General features: G+C 33.8%; 1 protein-coding gene across 1 annotated transcript in view; it reads right to left on the bottom strand.

The window, feature by feature from the left end:
- The window catches only part of LOC145247979 (protein SpAN-like), a 301,691-nt gene that overhangs the window by 232,826 nt on the left and 48,135 nt on the right, over positions 1 to 20,730 (bottom strand). The window lies entirely within an intron of this gene.

Genomic DNA, 20,730 nt, shown 5'->3' with positions numbered 1-20,730 from the left:
TATGTGAAGCTTTTTTTTCTTCCCTGAACCCTTTCTCTTAGAGAAGATACGTTGCGAGCCTGTCACTGCACTATCGTTATTTTCATAGCAAGTTTTCGACTGAAATCCAGTCTATGGTCCCCTCTGCCAAACTTTCACAAAACCACTCGACTAACTACAACCACTATAAACGATTTCCCCTACTCTCTATATGTGCTTAAATCAAAACGCAAATTCCATGACAAAGCTCCTTTCTCAGAACTGCCCGCCTGTGGAACACTGTTTTGCTGGTCTGTTTCCCGACTGGATACAACATGGTAACCAAGTGTAACATGTAAACAAGTTCTTATTGTACCGTCCCCATAAATAAATAAATTCTACCACATTTACACCAATATTACTATATTACCAGGTTTCATTTCATTAACGGTTATCCTCGAATGGCCTTCGGACCTTGATAAGTGATGACTTCCAAGTAAAAAATATTTCTAAGGAGATGAGGTTAACTTCTTTTAAATTGACTAAAACAGCGGTTCGTTTCTCTAGCTGACAAGCAGTGGTTGGCTTATTGGATGACGACATCGGTTACAATATTTAACTCTTTCATCTACCTATACTTTGTGCATGACGTAATCGAAACTATTTAAATGAAATACGACAAAAATAACAAATTACTTAATCTGATATTTGATTTAACTCTTACAATCAATTGTAGAGAGTGCATCTAGAATATAACTGCGTCTTGTGCTCACAAGCCTCGTAGAGTTGGATATGAATTGAAACCGAAATTTGATCATTTCAATGTCTTATTAACGGCGAAAGAAACTAGATTTTATGTAACGTCCTTCTTCTTATGACGTTAGATCTTACTATGTAATTCTTATTCTATGTAATTCTTATTCTATGTAATTCTTATTCTATGTAATTCTTATTCTATGTAATTCTTTTGCTAAGTATAGAAGACCGGGTAAATAGGGGAAAAGCGATGAAAGAGAAATAACACAAAAGTGACAAACGAGGAAAGACACAATAAAAATAGAGACGAAAAGGTAGAAAGAAAGAAAAACTAAGATAATAAAAAATTGGATAAATTCATTATAATTCTTATTAATATTAGCTTCACTAACGCGTATCTAAGCATTGACAGAATATAACTTATCTAACTTACTTAATGAAAAATTTGAAATTATATCGTCTTGTTTACATAAAAAAAAACTTTAATGTAAGGTAAATTGAGACTAACTTGAACTTAATAGTATAAAATAATTAACTAATAAATTCGCATTTTTAGCTTTGACGTACTTATTGTATGCACCTACATATATAATATATGCATACGACTTACGAAGTGCCTTCAGTATGTTTCCAGACGTATTTTGTACAGACATTTAAAATTGTCGTAGACTCTTGAAAATTCAGTATATTTTTGCTATACATCTTATTAGATGACTGATCAATTTTTTTAGACTGCATGGTTCAAATGAACAGATATAGCAGGAATTGGAATACACCTTACTAAAGTCTGTTGAATTTCAAAAATGCACGCTAGACGTGAGAACACTATAAAAGCCATACACAATAAAATTCTGCTTTAAACTTGTAAAAAATACCAGAGAAACATATGGAATGCTTCAGACTGCTTTTGGGCCATCTTGCATGAATCGAGCATCAGTTTTGAGTGGCATAAAAGTTCAAAGAACGCAGTGGGGCATGATGAGAGATGTTGAGGGGTATTGGAAGAGTAAGGAACTCAGAATCATAGAGTTGATTGGCCAAATAAAGAATGTTATGGGTATGGCCGATCGTATGTCTATAGAGACAATAAATCCATAGTTTGATATCAGTGTGAGAACTATACACACAATTATACGCGAGGAACTGAAGATACGGAAGATTTGCACGAAGGCACCATTCCACAACTCCATCCTTGTCAGAAACTATTGGACCAAGACAGTTTCCTCTCCTTCCTATAGCCCTTGTTCGATAAGAAAGAGGGTCGTTATGAGACAATTGTAGAGGTGAAAAGACTGTGACGAGCCTTGGAGCCTTTTAGAAGTTGCAAGTATATTGCAGCTGTAGAAGATTACTTCGCAGGGGATTAGAGTTTCATATGTGTACTTATTAATAAAAGTTCCCATACGCAAATCTGTCTGAAAATTTATGGTAGGCAACTCGTACTTATGAATATTATTTTCAATAACGCATATCTATGCATTGCATGAATATAACTTATCTTATTTACTTAATGTAAAATATGAAATTATATCGTCTTGTTTACATAAAAGGAATTTTGAATACGATTAATGTAAATTTAATTATATCAAATGATTAACTTATAAATTCGCAAAAATAATTTTACGTACTTTTAGTATGCATTTATAAATATAAGTATTGCATACGACTTGTATATTGGTGCAAAAACAATTATTTTTTCTATGTGGTTACGTTGAGTTATTTAAAACAGTAATATTAATAATATATACATGTAATAGAAAAACTTACCTTTATGTTTTAATAAATACACTTACAGTATTACTTCAAACTATTACATTTAAAGATGAGTAAGCTATTAAAATCTATCAAAAAATAGGTTTCTTTTTAAAGATTTTAAAGTGGTCTTAAATTTTTTATCAGCAATGTATTAATACGATACCGTATGTTATTTATTTTCTGTGTCACGCTTACACCCGAGTCGTTTAATTGTTATGGACTTCCATTTCTTGTAATAATTTTTTTTACCAAGAATTCTTTATAAGTGTTGGTCTCGGTTTCGATTATAGCTGATGACACTCCAGTAATTTATTTTCTCTTTATAAATAATTTTATCAAGGATTCTTCATAAGTTTTGGTTTCGGTTTCGATTATAACTGATGGAACTCAAGTTATCTCCTATAATATTAATCTCGCCTGTGTGTTTAAATGTATGTATGTATGCATGTTTGTTTGTATGTCTGCCTAAAACTTCTGACAGAGGCGACGGATTTTCACGAGATCGGTTTCAGACGACAAATATCGAAAGATTGATCAAAAACGTTAATCTTAAATTATATCTACAATGTATTACTCTAAACACTGACCGTAACTATACTATAAATATCGAAAGATTGATCAAAAACATTAATTCCTTCAATTTTTTTAAACTAAATTTTCATTCCATGATAAAAGAATAAAAAATTTAATTTTCAAAATATATTTCTCTTTTATTCATAAACAATTATTGAATTCGAAAGATTTGAACGATAAAATCTTTCGAAAGAGCAAACAATTAAATATCAAAACTTTGTATTTCTGGAATTAATTGACCATGAAAAATGTAAGCATGTTTTCCTGTGTACTTTTGGGGGATTAGAAGAGCAGATATTATATATATATATATATATATATATATATATATATATATATATATATATATATAAAGAGAGAGAAAGAGAGAGTTAGAGGGAGATAAGAGAGACCGACAAACAGACACGGACAGACACAGAGACAGAGACAGAGGAAGAGAGATTGTTTCGCTAAAGCACCCATCACGAGCCATGATTGATACCTCCAACTGTTTAGTTGATAGTGGACAGCTCTCATCAATGAGCCAGAGAACGGGCGCTGTAAATTATATCTACAATGTATTACTCTAAACATTGGCCGTAACTATACTATAAATATCGAAAGATTGATCAAAAACGTTAATTCCTTCAATTTTTTAAACTCAATTTTCATTCCATCATAAAAGAATAAAAAATTTAGTTTTCAAAATATATTTTTATATTTCTCTTTTATTCATAAACAATTATTGAATTCGAAAGATTTGAACGATAAAAAGACATCTTAAAAGTATTTGTTGAATCGAAATTATGAAAATTGATTATATATTTTTTGCATATAATTTTTAGAGAGGAAAACCATTTTTTGTGTAATTTAAAATGTTTTATTGGACAATTTTATTTTTTGCATAATTAGAAGCATAATTTGCGTAATTTTTAAGCATCTTTTAAATATAATTGTAAATGTTGTTGGGGAGAGAAGTCATTGTACTTCTGATTTTGTTTGTTTCGAAAGAGCAAACAATTAAACATCAAATTTCTGGAATTAATTGACCATGAAAAATGTAAGCATGTATTCCTGTGTACTTTTGGGGGATTAGAAAAGTTTGTTGCCAAGGTCGCTGGAAAGATGGTGGGATCCTTCTACCGCTCCAGAAGATATCTCACTACGGATGCAATTCTCTATCTATATAAAAGCCAAGTACGTCCAAGGATGGAATACTGTTGCCATATCTGGGCAGGAGCTGCTAAAAGCAGCCTATCCTGCCTTGACAGAGTACAAAATAGACTTCGTGGCTTAGTGGGGAATGCCCTTTTCTCTACCCTGCAACCTCTCTCCCACAGAAGAGACGTTGCGAGCCTGTCCTTGTTTTATCGTTATTTCCATGGCAGATGCTCGTCTGAACTCCAATCTCTGGTCCCCCTCGCCAATCTTTCACGAAAAACACCCGTCTAGCTGAATCCACTGTGAAAAATTTCCCCCACTCTATATCTGTGCCTAAATCAAAACGCAGATTCCATGAACAAAGCTTCTTTCTTAGAACTGCACGCCTATGGAACTCTGTTCCGTCTGCCTGCTTCCCTCCGGACTACAACTTGGTTGTCTTCAAGTCCAATGTTAACAAATTCCTAATGAACCGCCCCCTTAAGTAAACATATCAGCAAATCTCCTCACTAACGTAATGTACTTGCAATAACCCTTATCCCTGAGTGGCTTCCGGGCCTTGATAAGTGGTGATCACTATGTAAAAAAAAAAAAAGATATTATATATATATATATATATATATATATATATATACATACATAAAAAGAGAGATAAACAAAAAAAATTAAAAAAAAGATATTATATATATATATATATATATATATATATATATATATATATATACATAAAAAGAGAGATAAACAGAGAGTTAGAGGGAGATAATAGAGCCCGACAAACAGACACAGACAGACAGAGATAGAGGGAGAGAGAGATTGTTTCTCTATAGCACCCATCACGAGCCATGATTGATACCTCCAACTATCTAGTTGATAGTGGGCAGCTCTCATCAATGAGAACGGACGCTTTAAATTATATCTACAATGTATGACTCTAAGAATTGACCGCAACTATACAGTGGTCCCTTTGTTTATTTACAAAAACATTTGTATCTTTCTAATTAGGAGCAGGTTATCTCATTAAACAACAGTGCTCAACTCGTGAAGAGTAGTCAAGGTTTTTTTTAGCGTAAGAAGGATGCTGAGCACTATTTTATTGTGAATTGATTTTTTCAATTGAATGTGTTAGTTTCAGAAAGTGCATTTCAGATTAGTTATTAGATATAAAGGACGTTTCGTATTCAAAGAATGATAAGATATTGTAACGCGATTTCCGACGTAACTTGGGTTGCACTTCAATTGGCAAAACCGTAATTGGCAGAAGTAAAGGGAGTGGTAATGTCATGATCTAGGACTTCAAAATCTGACAATTAAGAAAATTAAGGTCAAAAAGTAGGTATAAAAAACAATGCAAAAAATTTAACAAGATGTAAATGTAATAGCGCACACACACACACACACACACACATATATAAATATATATATATATGTATGTGTGTGTGTGTGTGTGTGTGTGTGTGTGTGTGTGTGTATTCGATACGCCTTGGCATAAAGAGTCCCTTCTCTCCCCCAACAATCGATTGTATTTCCTTATTGAATAAATGAACCAATCTAGGGGTTATATATATATATATATATATATATATATATATATATATATATATATATATATATATATATATATATATATATATATGTGTATATATAATTGGTAATTTTGTTTAAGTCTTGACAGACTATGAATACCAACTATAAGGGTTGACTGAAATAAAATATAGGTGAAATCGAGCAAATATATATATTTCGTTTACTCATGTTCACCCCTTTCAAAGTATATCGCTACTTGGACATAAGGGGCTACTTTTTGGAGCCATGTCTAGAAAAGATTAACAAGATATTTTTTTATGTTACATTTAAACTTCTGCCTATCAGTACAGACAGGGAAGCAGGCAGCAGGAAGGGAATGCCAAAGTCTAACTGTTCGAGCGAAGAAACTATTAGAATAGAAAGCTTTCTGGTATGTCGGGAAATCAACTGTGAAAGGGTGAGATGTTTTTGCCTAGCGGGTTGGTCGGAGATGTGTACGTCTAGGGGTTACAAGTGCAACAAGTTCCTCAGAATGCATTCCATTAAAATAGTTGTAAAATAGGAACAGTGATGCAACGTTGCATCGATGGGACAGGGGCTGGAGCTTAGTTGATAAAGTGGGATCGATTAAAGTGACTACTCTTTTTTGGGGGGACCCTATCTAAGAGGGAGAGACTAGTGTTAGATGCACCAGCCCAGAAGTGGCAACAATACTCCATGCATGGCGAATGGTGGCCTTGTAGAGGTACAGGAAACTTTCCAGTGTGAGTAGTCTTCTAGCTTGATAGAGGAAATCCAACTTCTTTGCAGCAGCCTTTGCAATGTTCTCAATGTATTTGTTCCAGTTCATATTGCCCGCAAATATCAGGCCGAGGAGTTTGAAGGTAGAAGTCTCAGGTAGGGTGTTATTTGTTATGGATATAGTCGGTTGGAGAGGCGTCTTGTAATTGTTAATGGAGATCAGCTTAGTTTTACTAGCATTAAATGTTACCATCCATTTGCGGCCTCTATTCCACTATAGTCTGGGAGACATTTTCTAACGATTCTCCCATTGTCTTAGATTTATGTACATCTGTTCTTCCCTCGTGCAAATTATAGAGCGTTGTATTATCAGCAAATATACCTATCCCGAGCACAATATTATCAAGGTGGTCGTTTATGAATATCAGGAATAATAATGGTCCAATGATCGACCCCTGGGGCACTCTTGCATTAATGTTATGCTGCTTGGATGCACGCCTGTCAATGATAACCTGTATGCTTCTATTGTTAAAGAAAGATCTAATTATATTTCGTATATGTCCAGTTATACAGTACGATTTAATTATTATTAGCAGCCCTTTGTGCCAGACTTTGCCAGGGCCTTGGATATATCAAGGGCTACAGTCCTGGTATCACCCGTCTTATCCAGTACATGGTAACTGCGTTCAGAGATGAGTGTTAAAATATATGCAGTAGAACAGCATTGCCTGAATCCATACTGTTTGTCAGAGAGAAGTTTTGCTTTTGCGAGGTGGCGAACTAATGCTTGATTAATTAAGGTCTCAACGATTTTAGCGAATAGGGGGAGGAGACTAATGAGGCGATAATTGAGAGGATCTGTTATTTTACCAGAATTCTTGTACACGGGTACCACAGAGGCCATCTTCCGGCTATTATGGAAGCAAGATTCAGCAAGGCATTTATTGTAGAGCTTCGAAAGTATGAGGGCTAGCTCGGCTGAACATTTCTTAATTAGTATAGCAGGAATGAGATCAGGTCCACACGCCTTTGGGGTGTCTAAGTTTTTTATGATATCGCGGACATGAGAAGGGGTGCTTTTTACATCATTTAATGTGGCTTCAGTCCGCATAGAAAAATTTGGGAGGGAGTTGTTTGTTGGCTCTAAGGTGGAGTTGGAGGCAAATCGCCGGGCAAGCAGTTCCGCCTTCTTCATTGCCGTGCATTCAACCTTCTGGTTGTTGCTCAATGGGGGGAGGGGATTACTGATTGTCCTTTATTCACTACACTATTATAGATTTTGCAGAAATCACGAATTCCTATCTTTTGCGATTCAATGCGTTCCCTGATTATTTCAGCATGCTTTCTTTTGGTTGTCGCTATTTAACTCTTACAATGATTTTTAGCATCTATGAATTTTTGCTTATTTGTATTTGACTTATGACGTATGAACCGGCGGAATGCATGCTGTCTTTGTGCAATGGCAGCCGCACAATCTGCAATGAAGCATGGGGTTGAGTGAGGTTTGCTATGATACTTCCGTGTGGGAACATATGCTGCTATCGCCACTTTGCACCATTCAGTGGTCTCATTGGCACACTGTTTAGCAGGAAGACAAAAGATATCGGTCCATGGGGCATCTCGGATGTGTTCTCTAATGGCTCCACAGTCATTCCTATTGTAGTATCTTGTTGTTTTGAAAAATGGTTTCTCGCCTTGAAGTTGGGATTTCAATGTTATGTCAACTGATACCACTAGATGGTCTATGTTTCCAAGCGGACTATGGGAATTAGTCACACAAACCTCAGGTACTATGGTGAAGAATTTGTCTAGAAGCGAAGCCTGCTGAGGGTCACGATCTGATAGCAGGGTTGGGAACATGACTGCCTGTGTGAGAGAATGGGCTATTGAGAAGCTATAATGAGAGCGTCCAGCTGCATCTGTGTAACCTGAAAAACCAAGCCAATTTTTATGGTGGCCATTAAAGTTACCAAACACATGTATTTGGGCGTTACTATCTAAGGAGAGTGCTGCATCTATGCTATCAGAGACATGATCGATTACGGTACAATCCTGACTTGAGAGAGAACAGTAAGGAAAATATAAGTTATAAACGCAGTTATGAAATTTTAGTCGAAAGCACATTAAAGTCTGGTTATCCGATTCAAGATTTTTCTCTCTATTTAAAATGAGGGTGCTATGGATATAGACTCCAAGCCCGTGCATACATCTATCCGAGTTCTTATGACGAAGAGGGAGGTATCCTGTCATGTTAAAGTAGTTAGAGGAGATTGAAGAGTGAAAGTTTGTTTAACTTAATGTTGGGAGCTTACTGAAAGGTAAGAAACTACATCATCTAGATTACGTCCTAAGCCCACGGATTTTTGTAAAACCAAACCTCAAAGGTGGAAGCGAATATTTTAGATTATTAATGGTTTCTCTGTACAACCTGAGACGAGGAAACGTCTTTCTATAATAAAATCCCGGACATATATTAAAAGAATCATAGTAGTCGAAGCCCAAATAAGATGACGTTTGTGTGGTTGCGAACTTGTTTATACGAGGAAATGGTGCACATTCTATGAGTGATGTCACTGACAGTTCACCTAATTGGTAGCTCAACATTTCAGAGTTAGAGGAGCAGTTTGATTAGAAACTCGGATAGCTATGTATCTCCTGCACAATTCAAATGCACACTCCAGGAATGGGTTTCTTTGTTTACAAAAAAAGCTTTAACTGCAGTAATATATATATATATATACTATTCTATGGTTAATATTTTATAACAATTGGTAAAGAAGAACCTATATTTCTAAACCAATAAAAATGCCAAAATTTTCCTGTATTTTTATATACAGTTTCTTAGCAGGCCAGCTTCAGTTTTGCTACTTTGAAATTGACTTTACTTAGGGTTTTATTGCTTAGTTGTTTCCTCTGTGGCTTAGCCAAACCACTAATGTATACATACTTATTTTATTTTATTTTTTTTAGACGAGTCGCCATGTTTTACACTTGATGAATTTGCCATTATTTATTATTTTACATGAGAGTCACAAATTATCAAGGCCAGAAAGACACTCGAGAAAATGTTAATGAGTGTACAGTAATAACTGAGACAACATCATATTGATAGCGGTGGAATTGCAGTAGAAATCGATTACTTAGGGGGCGGCTCAACAAGAACTTGTTTTCATTGTGCTTGAAGACGACCATATTGTAGCCATTTGGAAAGCACACCAGCGAAACAACGGACGTTTCAAAGAATTTGCATATATTTATTATACTGATCATTGATATATTAAACACACACTCACACACGCATCACACATTTGTACATGAATAACCAGAATATATGTTCAATACTGATAATAACAATGAAGAAGTGTAGTTAATACATAATGTAAACACACGCTTTATTGGATATATATATATGTGTGTGTGCGTGCGTGTGTATGTGTGTGTGCGTTTTGTCCATGTTTTATACATACGCGTAAACATAGTCTTCAATGAGTATATGATATATATGTGTATATGTGTGTCTGTGTGTGTTTGTCCGTATTTTCTACATACATGTAAACTCACTTTTTTATGGATATATAATATATGTGTGTGTGTTGTGTGTGTGTATGTGTGTGTGTATGTGTGTGTGTGTCCATATATGTCCGTATTTTTTACATGCAAGTAAAGACGCTTTGATGGGTATAATATATATATATATATGTGTGTGTGTGTGTGTGTGTGTGTGTGTGTGTGTGTGTGTGTGTGTGCGTATTCTGTCTGTCTGTCTGTCTGTCTGTTTTATACATACTTGTAAACACACTCATTGGTGTTCATATAAAACAACGATGTTATTTTTGTATGTTTTTATTTTTTTTTTTAATAAAGATAATGTTTAAAGTTTCTAAATTTTCAGTGTGGAGTTTGTTTTTTGTTTTTTGTTTTTTGTTGTTGTTTGTTTCTTTTTCTATTTTCTTTTACTTGTCGAACGCATTTTTGCTTCTTCAGTGAAAATATCCACCCGACGTTAAAACTTGAGACAAAAAGTTCGTCGGTCATGTTGAACGTGACGTGTGCTAATTGAAATTGAAGCTGTCGCCAATTTTATTAAACATCGGGATTTATAGCCAATTATATTTATTATTTATAAAAACCTTAATTGCATTGTTAGGTACATTAATTTTTAATAGTTTAGAATAGAAACGCAATTGTGCATCTTTTTATGTGAACAATGTCTTCCACGTTCAATAAACAGATATATATATATAAACTCCAAGAAAAAGTAAATCTCCAAATACATTCACGAACGCTAATCTACAAAACTAAATGAATTTATACCTCAACGACTTGCCCAATCCTAAAAGCGATTTTGGACGGTTAGAAATCATGCTGAAATAAAATTTTATAAAATATTCGTTTTTAGAATAAAAATTGATTTGTGAAACTGTACATAGTAATCGAATTTTGAACAAGAAAATAGACAAGAATACGACTTTATTATTATTATTATTATTATTATTATTATTATTATTATTATATATGTATATATATATATATATATATATATATATATATATATATATATATATATATATATATATATATTAGTCCTCGCGCGAAAGAGCAGGACACACAATGTTTTAAATAATAATAATAATAAGAAGAAGAAGAAGAAGAAGAAGAAGAAGAAGAAGAAGAAGAAGAAGAAGAAGAAGAAGAACAATAACAAAGACTTTCGCTGGCGAGGACTACTATTGACCGTAACCAGTAATACAGTCCTTTTGAAATTTTCATCTCTATTTTTCTCGTTATGTACTGAATATTTGTTAATGAAACTCATATGAAATATGTTCCTAATTAAGTTTTAAGGGTTTTCTGTTCTGAAAGAAGTTTTAAAAAATTTAATCTAAAAAAGTTATTGTAAAGTTGGTTTATTTTTAAATTCGATTTTCTCATTATTCAGACCTGTATTACAAAGATGGAGTTGCAAAAAATGAGTTGTGTTGTGAGGAGAAATACAAACTGAAACAGAGAAAATATTCAGACCTGTAATAATAATAATAATAATAATAATAATAATAATAATAATAATAATAATAATAATAATTACCTCGGATATATTTTATGTAGTGTACATTTTGTTTCAATTTAAAAACATTATATTCCTCTGGGAATTAATATAGATACAAAATTTTCAATGATTTTTTTAAGTGCAACAGAATGTACATTACATAAAATAAATCCAAGGTAATTTTTTGGTTCAATTTAAATTAAATTTTTATACCTTACTTTGTAAAATTTATAAAAGTGCACACTGAAAATAAATAATTTTCAAATTGAATCTTGTACCTTTATTTTTAAAGCCTATAGTAAAAACATTTTGTTTAACAATTTTCATTCCTTGGATGAAATGCTTTTCTAACTTGTATATATATATATATATATATTATATATATATATATACATATATATATATATATATATATATATATATATATATATATATAAAGCTGAACGTCTGTGTGTGTGCGTGTGTGGGGGGGTCACGAATAGGCTCCTATATGGTTGACTATTTTTAAAATCTGATTACATATAATGATAGAAGATGTATCGAGGATCAGGAATGGGTATGTTTGATCTGGTAGAACGTTGGTTCATAAAAATTGTATGGTCTGCGTTCACGCCTGGCCCCCAAAGTATGGAAATAAAAAATGAAAATTAAAACGTTTACAATGGTTTTTGATATAGATGTACATGAGAATACTTTGATAAGTGTGTTTCAATTTAAATAAGAATGGTATAATAAAATTGTTGGGTGTGCGTTCGCGCCTGTACTCCATGGAAATATGGCACAACTTTAGCAAAGACTTTTCATATCTATCTGCGTAAGTATACTTTGATAATTATGTTTCAGTTTGAAGAAATATGGTATAATAAAATTATTGTGTGTTCGTTCGCGCCTGAATAGAATGTAAATATGTCACAAAGTTTAACAAGGTTTTTTAAAAGGTGTGAGGGTCCACAATAACATCTTAACTTTAATCTTAATTTGCGTTAGCTTTTATTTATTATTTTGAGTTGAATCATATTGTGTCGAATAAATTCACCTCATAAATTCACGTTCTTATTAAAGTGAAAGCCAAAAAAAAAGTCGGATCTTTAGACAATTCTCGACACAAATTTTGCATAACTCTGTTATTATTCCTTCTCCACTTGCACGTGGCACTCTTTCGAAAATAGATAAATAGATAAATAAGAAAAAATAAGAACGTTACTTGTTATCGTGTCAAAAGAAGGAAAAAATCCTGCTCACGTGATTACTTGTCTTTATAAAACATTTACATAACCTTTTTATTTTTATTTATATATCTGTTTAAGCTTTTTTGTAAGTGTACTAGAAGGAATTCAGTTGATTACAACCCTTTCTGCGTGTTCTTTATATTACAATAGTACAACCCTGAATCCGACGGCGCAATACTACACCGATCAATACTGTAAAACTGAAACGAAGCTGTTCTGCTTGAAAAGGGCGCCATTTTCTTCTTATTCATATTTATATCGATTATTTGCTTTAAAAAACTAAAGTAATTACGTGTTTACTTTTTTAATATCCCATTTTGCTCTTTCGGATTATTTTACTAAAGTAAGTAAAGCTTCATTATTTTTCAAAACTGTTTTGTTTCTTTGTTTTTCGATATTTTGTCGATATTATTTAGTAAGAGTATTTAACAGAAAAGCCAACAAACGACTACCCGAAAAAGTAAATATACAAGAAATAAATGTTACCATAGTCAATAAAAGTTCAGTTCGTGTTTTTTTTTTGTTTTGAAATAGTTTTTAATGCTCTGTACTTGAAATAATTTCAGCAAACAGAAATTAAAACGAAATTTGAGGCGATAACTACTTAAATGAATTTTTATATAAACTACACATGCCATAATCGAATATTCCTCAAGCACAAAATATCGGAAAACATTAAAATATGTTTATAAATGTTCCTTACGTTGACGGAACTCTCTTAAATTGTTAACACCGAATGCTCAGGTAGGTGCCCCTCCTTCAAATTGAAAACGGGGATCTCCATTTTAAAGTCGCTGCCATTTTTTTTTAATCTGGTTCGTGAATTAAAAAAAAAATTTTTTACAAACTACTTAAAAATACAAACCAATGAACTTTTCTACCATAAAAGTAACTTTTATTGACTATGGTAACATTTATTTCTTGTATATTTATATTATTATATATATATAACATTTTCTCTTTGTTAGGAAACGTCATTTTGTTGTTCACTCTTGGCTACGAATGGAAACAAAGTTGATATAAAGAAATATATTTTCGAAAATTATCTTTACTTTCATCATATTTTTCTTTGGGTAAAACTTTTGAGTATCAAAACTTATCTCTTTACAACCCACTCCTTTTCATAACCTATCATACTTTCATCAAACACAGCCCATTTTCTGTAGGCTGTTTTTGAACCCAGTCAACGACGGGTACACTGCTAGTATATGTATGTATATATATATATATATATATATATATGTGTGTGTGTGTGTGTGTGTGTGTGTGTGTGTGTGTGTGTGTGTGTGTGTGCGACAAGATAATAGAACTCTGGGATACAGCCGTCTTAGGATACGGTTTTTTCAGGTTATGATGTGGAATACGGTGTTTTGCCGACCCCTGGTTACAGTATTTGCCCCGGCTTACGGTGTTATTTATAATGTTATTTGATTATATTCATGTGTATTATACACTGTACTGTATTTTGTTACTAATTTTTAATGCCGTATCCCGATGTTCTATTGTCTAGTTATGTATGAATTTATTTAATATTTTAATAAATCCAAACAAAAAGAAAAGAAGTGACATTGTGTATTTTGCCAAGCAGATGAAGGCAAACCATATTTTTTTAGGTGATGTATATGCGATAAACGATGATGGCCAATACAGCAGAAAACTCGAAACTCGTGTTATTACCCAACACGAATTTTCAATAGAAATATCACCTGTTTCGTGCTCAGTTTCCTATGCTTTGAATTATCTATTCGAAAGAAAATGTTGACGACTGCCCGAGGCATTCCGATAGAGCTGTCCAGGCATTTTTAAGAGGCCAGGTGTCCCAATTCTGGCGCGCTGGCTTATTTTCTCTCTATTTTTTCTCTTTTGTTTTTCTCTATCGATTACTGTACTCTGCTTTGCTTCTACATGTTCTTTCTCTCTCTCTCTCTCTCTCTCTCTCTTTCTCTGTCGATTGTTGTATTCTGATTACTGTAAATATGTCTTTCTTTCACGTATAAAACAGCCTATCCTGCCTTGACAGAGTACAAAATAGACTTCGTGGCTTAGTGGGGGATGCCCTTTTCTCTACCCTGCAACCTCTCTCCCACAGAAGGGACGTTGCGAGCCTATCCTTGTTTTATCGTTATTCGCATGGCAGGTGCTCGTCTGAACTCCAATCTCTGGTCCCCCCTTGCCAATCTTTCACGAAAAACACCCGTCTAGCGGAATCCACTGTGAAAAATTTCCCCCACTCTTTATCTGTGCCTAAGTCAAAACGTGGATTCCATGAACAAAGCTTCTTTCTTAGAACTGCACGCGGACGCCTGTGAAACTCTGTTCCGTCTGCCTGCTTCCCACCTGACTACAACTTGGATGTCTTCAAGTACAACGTTTACAAATCCCTAATGAACCGCCCCCTTAAGTAAACACTTCATCAAATCTCCACACTAACGTACTGTACTTGAAATAACCCTTATCCCTGAGTGGCTTCCGGGCTTGATAAGTGGTGAGCTCGGTGTAAAAAACAACAAAAAAAAACAACGTATTCGTGTTCTTTCATTTGCTAACGACTATTGCACTCTTTTAACAATAGTACAACAAACGTAATCGGTAATAATCGGTAGTAATCAGTAGTAATCGGAATAATCGGTAGTAATCGGTAGTAATTGGTAATAATCGGTAGTAATATTAATCGGAATAAGCGGTAGTAATCGGTAGCAATAATCGTAGTATCGGAATAATCGGTAGCAACCAGTAGTAATCGGCATAATCGGTAATAATCGGAATAATCGGTAGAATTAGTTGTAAGCGGAATAATCGGTTCTAATCGGTAGTAATTTTTAATAATCGGTAGTAATCAGTAGTAATCGGAACAATCGGTAGTAATTGGTAATAATCAGAATAATCGGTAATAATCGGTAGTAATAGTAATCGGAATAAGCGGTAGTAATTGGTAGTAATTGGTAATAATCGGTAGTACAGTAGTACTCGAAATAATCGGTCGCAATTGGTAGTAATCAGTAGTAATCGGATTAATCGGTAGTAATCGGACAAGCAAAAAACGGATTAATCGGTAATAATCAGATGTAATCGGAATAATCGGTAGTAATCGGTAGTAATTGTTAATAATCGGTAGTAATCAGTAGTAATCGGAACAATCGGTAGTAATTGATAATAATCGGTAATAATCGGTAATAATCGGTTGTAATAGTAATCGGAATAAGCGGTAGTAATTGGTAGTAATTTGTAATAATCGGTAGTAATCAGTAGTACTCGGAATAATCGGTAGTAATCGGTAGTAATCAGTAGTACTCGGAATAATCGGTAGTAATCGGTAGTAATCAGTAGTAATCGGAATAATCGGTAGTAATCGGGTAAGTAGTAATCGGATTAATCGATAGTAATCAGTAGTAACTGAATAATCGGTAATAATCGGTAATAATCGGAGTTTTAAAAGGTGTCGTATACGTGTGTTATATTGTTTGTGTTAGCATTCATAATTACGTTTAACACACCGGTTCACGTTAAATAAGCAAAGTTAAACGACATTAAACCTGGTCAGTACTAAAATGAGTGACGATTTGAGAATACCAGGTGCTGTATGTGCTCTCCGCTTATCCCGATGTTGCTTCCAGTATTTCTGGATTTATCCTTGCTACTGGAATCCAGAAGTGTCAATTCAGAAAATGTGTTACTCGGCATTACGCAACTCCTGCTTCACAATTGCGCAGTTATCCTTACAGAGGCTATCCATTGTCTCTCGAGACTGAAAAAAAGGAGATGATTAGTGTTAAAAATATATATATAGCATCCTGCTACGAGAGAGTGAGTATTGGCGGTTTCCGGGCTCTTACAATTGCAATGTCTGTTATTCCAAGGCGAGGCTTTTTTCTTTTTTTTTTTTTTCTTTTTGTTTGCTAAGTTTACAAGGTCTTCAGGATTTCCTCTAGAAGAACGTCATTGCCTACAAAAAACTGACCACGATTTCGAATTTCACGTGCTTAGCATTCTGAACCACTCTCCCCCCCTCTTTCTCTCTCTCTCTCTCTCTCTCTCTCTCTCTTTCTCTCTGTCTGTCTCTGTCTCTGTCTCTCTCTTTCTCTCAATCTCTCTTTACAGACACATCCGTTATGAACAAGATCTGTATAATGCTAGAACACCTCTTATTTTACGATCTTAAATCAATTAAATGATGCTGCGAAGGACAATTGCGAGAAAGAATTATTAAGAATAACGTTTAATGAAAGAAAAACAGAAATGACGTCTATAAAAGTTGAACACAGATACTTATACATTTCATACAATATAAATATCCATATACAATTCTATTAAATATTTCACCAGAGGGTTCACAATAATTCTCTTTCATTTCTGTTGCCAGTATTTCGGAATTATTGTAGCAGGCCGCCCGGCGTTGCCCGATCGTAAAATATGCATAAATATTATATTATTATATAATTTATAATAATATATCATATTTTAATTAATGCAGATTTTTCTTCTTATATAGAGAAATACCGCAAATATTAAACGAAACGTTAAATTCCTTAAAAACAGAAAGAATCTGAGACATGTGCATACAAGCATTATGTTTTTTTTTTGTTTTTTTTTCTAACAGTTACAGTAAGTATTCGAGCTGAGATCGGAACCAAAACATAAAGACAGTTAATCAAGTACGATAACTATAAGCCAACTTGACACACTCTTTAAAAAATGTGTTTTCAAATATACTTATTTTTAACATAATGAATCTGTCATGTAAACCATTCACGCATGCGCAATCGGAAAGTTACCAGATAAAAATCTGATGACGCCAGTGTATCAATTTTTCAATTTTAACTACTTAGTAGTCTATTTTTCCAGATGAAAACCGATTTAAAAGTTTTCCACGTGTCTGAATATCCTAGATACCAAATTTCAAGTCTGTTAATCTAAAATCCGTTGAGTATATGGGTTGAGAATTGTCCTCACACACATTCTCACTTTTATAGATATATAGATTATTATTTTCGATGGAAGAAACTAATAGACTATAAAGCTTTCAGATATTTAAAGATCTCAACATTGAAGGGTGTGATTTTGTTGATTAAGACAAAGATATTTACATTGAGGGGAAGAAGCGCTATAAGTTCGTTAGGGTAGTTCGATTAAAGTGGTTTAAAACAAGCACAGGAATGCAACAGTGCGGCGATGGGGCATGGGTTGAAGCTGGGTTGTATATGGGAGGTATATGTTACTCTTCGGGAAGTTGTTTAAGGGAGAGACTAGTGATGACTGCACCAGCCCAGATGTGGCAATGTGTCATGGATGCACGTTCAATTCTACTGTGCAACACTAAAAAAAAGCGCAGAACATTTGTGGCCATTTTTATACGCACGATGGCATGAAAAATCCACTTCCGACCGTCTTTTTGTGGACTTAATTACAGATTTTTACAAAATTGTCACTTTCGAGAATTTTGCGAAACATCCGAGGTATATTGGTAAGGACCATGCCGAGAGATTCCGTCAGGATGTTTCAGTGATGGAAAAACGTACTTAAGGGAAAACAGAACCCCGGCATGTTGGCAAACTACTGTTGGAATATAAAAAGGGAGAATGGCACTCAGCAATAAAGGCTTAAGATGACAAATGTTGTTTACATTAACAATTCTGCGTGTTTTTTTTCTTTCTTTTGTGGTATCACCCACTCATTTACATATGTGGATAATATTACACATAAATAACCAGACTCGGTTAGTCTGAGTATGTGTTAACCAGAAGCCACCGAAGGCCGAGCCGAGAGCAGATATGTTCTCCAGCCAAGACTCTCTTACCTGACAGCCATTATGTAAATATACTGTAAATATACTTTTCCTAATACACTTCTTATTGATCTACCTTTGATTGTTGAGTCTTCATTTGTATTGCCTTCTACGTTATTTGGTTCAACCTGCAAACATAACAGTTGGCGCCGAAGATGAACGTCAAATATAACAGTTTGGCGAAGAAATGGAAAGAACTCACTAAAAAAAGAGTACAACGCAACGGATGACCTTTCTAAGGAATACAAGTTTGACGAACGAAATAGTCATAAAAACGGATTTCACGCTAAAGAGAAGTTCGACTCAAGTCGGAAAAAGTAATCTCGATTAATAGCATTGTAATTACTAAAATACTAGTCGGGGAAAAAATACAAACCAAAACCGCTAATTGCAGTCTCAAATAAAAAAAAAGAAAAAAAAAACTCGAATGTGGCAAACGCCACAATTTACGCCGTTTCTCTTGGAATCCATCTTGCAAAAGAACAAACAACAAACTGTAAACGTGAATTTTTGTTTTGTTGTAAAATGACAAACAGATTTGTATTACTAAATTACGAAGAGCAAACGTACAAGGAACTAGCATACGGGAAAAAAAGTTCCCTAATTGATGTTCTCCGTTAGCAAAATATCAACTAAAGACTTTTTGGTAAGGCAAAAAAAATTTTTCTCTCTTCTGTATTAAAAATACCACAGTTAAACTAAAATCAAGGAAAGATTTTTTTAAAACTAAAGTTGTCACTGGATAACGGGTATAAGACAATAAAACGTCACGTAAGGAAAAAAAAAGAAAGAATTAAATGTAGTCCATACATATTTTTCAATTGTGACTCGAGTTGGAATTTTTTTTTTTTTTTGTGGAAAGAGTTGTACTTAAGTTCTGCTGTTACTTATTAGGAAGTGCCTAAAACGGAAAAGTCAATCGTATTTGGTGGTTTCAGTAAAAGCCTCAGTTTTTTTTTATTTTGGGGTTGGATGATCTTGACTCGCTAGCGAAGTGAGAAAATATTATTCGAGCAGCGATATTTATTGAAAACAGGAACTCTGAACAATTTTTGTTGTAACACAAGCCAGGTTATATTTTAGAATACACAAAAAAATGGAAGATTTATCTAGAATGTTAATGCAATTTTTGCAGACGCAACAACAGGCACAAGCCGAGCGAGATGAACAAAGAGATGAGAAATTATTGAAATGGCAACTGGAACAAGAAGAAAGGCAGAAGAAATTACAATTTGAACCAGAAAGGCAGAAGAAATTACAATTTGAACAAGAAGAAAAGTAGAAGAAATTACAATTTGAACATGAAGAAAGGCAAAATGAACGTTTTGCTAAAACACTGGAACTACTAAAGAATAATCGGGAAAATGTCGACAGTGCTAATTTCTCCCATACAACTATTTTTAATAGTATGGACACATTTAATTATGTGCCGGAGGAAGAAAAGAATTTTGAAGCATACTATACAAGATACGAGGATGTCTTTCAACTGGACTGAAAAAGTTGGACAAATAGCCAGGAAGTGGGCTTCTTACTCAGAAAGTTGGGTGTAGCAGACAACATTACATTCGTAGACTATATATTACCTAAAAACTCTACGGAATTAGATTTCATGTCAATACAAACTGTAATAATTTTAAGTTAGCGGAACTAACAGTAGAAGATTTCAAATGCCTAATCTTCGCACAAGGGTTAGTCTCCACGAAAAATGCAGAAATAGGCAGACGAGTGTTTTCTAAGCTGGAATCTGAGCAAGATTTAACACTTCAGAAATTAGCAGAGGATTGTGAAAGGGCCATTACACTAAAAAAAGGATTAAAAAAAGATAGAAGAATCCGGAGTGGCATATGTAAGAAAGGTTAGAAAACCATACACACGAACCAAGAACTATACAAATAAAAGCAGTCAAAATGGAACGAGATATTCCAAATATAATAATTATAATTATAGTAAAGAATATAACAAGTCTCTTCCTAGATATAACTGTAAGAGATGCACAGAAAGACATTGGGAATCGGATTGCCCTTATAAGAAGAAAAAATGCTACATTTGTAAGAAAGTCGGACACAAAAGCGATTGTTGCAGATATAAAGATTTCACCAGAAAGAGAGTACAGCAAAGAAAATCAAATGAAAAATTAGACAAAAATCGGCGAAAATACATAAAAGTGGAAATATTTAAAACACCAATAAAATTGCAACTGGATTCAGGATCCGATATTTCTATAA

The sequence above is a fragment of the Euprymna scolopes genome, chromosome 26, assembly GCF_053919585.1.
Source record: "Euprymna scolopes isolate OS-2025 chromosome 26, ASM5391958v1, whole genome shotgun sequence".
Classification (NCBI taxonomy): Eukaryota; Metazoa; Mollusca; class Cephalopoda; order Sepiida; family Sepiolidae; genus Euprymna; species Euprymna scolopes.
The sequence above is the reverse complement of the archived record's forward strand: the minus strand, read 5'-3'. Positions and strand labels throughout refer to the sequence as shown.